Raw genomic sequence first — 1,746 nt, 5'->3', positions numbered from 1 at the left:
AAAATTTTGATATTGATAGCGAAAATTTTAATAACAAAAAAATTTAACTACTWAGCAAATGCAATGTACCTGCCATTTCAAATTATTTTATTAACTGCTTCAATTAGCGTTCCTAAAATATTATTTGTATGTATGTGTGCCAAATTAGTTTTATTAAATTTGCTGATTTTTATTATCGCCACCCTCAAATGCTGGCAAAAGCTCATATAGTGGCTGCCTGCATGTGTGTATGCATGCCTGTCTGCATATATGTATRTATTTTAATTTTTCCACTATAATTTTTTTCCATTTCCTTCTATCTTTTCTCAACATTTGCACGTGTCAATCAAGCAGCTGCTGCAATTATAACAAATTTTCGCCTCGTCGCTGCAATAAATTCGATCGCCTACAGTCATACAAATATATGTACAGTGATGAATGAGCACTTGCATTCGCTTGTGTGTATGTGTGTGCACGGGTTCGCAATTACAAAATAATTCAATTAGAAATTTACGCGCGATAAGCTCGATCGAAAATGATTTGCGCAACATTAAAATTTTATTATGTAATTTTTTTTTTAGATATTTTTAAATAATAACAACAAGCTCTTGATCAAATAGTATGCACAATATACACACATCGTACGAAGACTCAATTAGAGCACAGATCCGCTAAGCATATGCATTAAATTCGGTTTGCACTTTGTTTATATTTRCTACATTGTATTTGTAAAGATAACACTTTTATATGTATATAGTGTGTATGTACTTGTATATGTGCAGCAGAATTTCTGGCTTTYTAGCCCTCAGCAAATTTAGACCACAAAAGGCGCCACTCAGCATCTGCAGAGCTAATCTTATTTACATTTAATTTTGCGATTTCCTACGAGTTTTTATTATACCCTGAACACGGCATATAAAGTTTTTCACGAAGTTCCTATAAAAAATATCACGTCCGAGATCCTATAAAAAATTTAGTCTATTATTTTATGAGTTATCGATGTGAAATTTTGCACACGTCCTTTTCTCTCTAAGAAACTGCTTATTGCTCAGAACTGTTTATATCGGAGCATTATAGCATATGTTATGGCACATCTGAATGATCAAAATCAAATACTTGTATTGAAAACTTTTTTATTTGACGAGATATYCTCACGAAATTTTGGTCTGGTTATTTTCTCAGATAAGTCTAAAATATCTGAAGAAAATGTTCAAATCCGATAACTATAGCATATAGCTGTCACACAAACTGATTTGCCAAAATCATGTCTTTGTATGGAAAAGCATAAAAGCAAATATTTACGAAATTTAGCACAGTTTATATTCTCAGGCAACGCTTAAATATCTTTCAGATCGGACCACTATATCAAATAGCTGCCATATAAACTGAACGATCAAAATCAAGTTCTCGTATAAAAAACTTTTTCATTTATGAAGGTATCTCACGAAATTTGACACAGATTGTTTTCTCATTCAACTCCAAAATATCTGATCTTTTTTTTTCAGATCGGACCACTATAGCATATAGCTGCCATACAAACTGAATGCTCAAAAGCAAGATAAAGATCTTTTCTGCCCTTTTATGCTAAAAAAAATGCACTAGTGCAGGGTATTTTAGCTTCAGTGCAACTGAACTTGTAATTTTTTCTTATTTTTTTATTAGCGCTTTCGTGTTTTTTTGCGAGAATGCGCTGAATGTCAACAGAGCATTTTTCGAAAATTGCGCATTTAATTTCTTCTTATAATTTTTTTGCACTGTTTTGGCAGC

The sequence above is a fragment of the Bactrocera latifrons genome, unplaced genomic scaffold (assembly GCF_001853355.1).
Source record: "Bactrocera latifrons isolate USDA-ARS-PBARC rearing strain unplaced genomic scaffold, ASM185335v1 scaffold_199, whole genome shotgun sequence".
NCBI lineage: Eukaryota > Metazoa > Arthropoda > Insecta > Diptera > Tephritidae > Bactrocera > Bactrocera latifrons.
This window is presented reverse-complemented; position numbering follows the sequence as displayed.